Genomic DNA, 320 nt, shown 5'->3' on the forward strand with positions numbered 1-320 from the left:
AAAATAAAAATCTGCTTGATTGAAATACCGCCCTAGTACGTGAGACATAAGTAATATAAGTTATCGATTTCCCCTCTTAGAGGTTTCTTAATTATTTGTCCTCGATACCACAATTTATAATCCTATCCTATTGAGAAATTTTATGTAGAAGTTTAGTATTTAATTGTTTTAAACTAATTAGTCTTTCATGTTAATTCATTTGATAAGTAAAACTTAAAAAAACACGTTTAAATAAACTAGTAGGTTTTTTTAAATATTATGAGTACCCTTCGTTCCTGATGACACGGTTTCTCGCTAAGTGCCACCGTAGGAAGGTTAAG

The sequence above is a fragment of the Papilio xuthus genome, unplaced genomic scaffold (assembly GCF_000836235.2).
Source record: "Papilio xuthus unplaced genomic scaffold, Pxut_1.1 DF827135.1, whole genome shotgun sequence".
Lineage (NCBI taxonomy): Eukaryota > Metazoa > Arthropoda > Insecta > Lepidoptera > Papilionidae > Papilio > Papilio xuthus.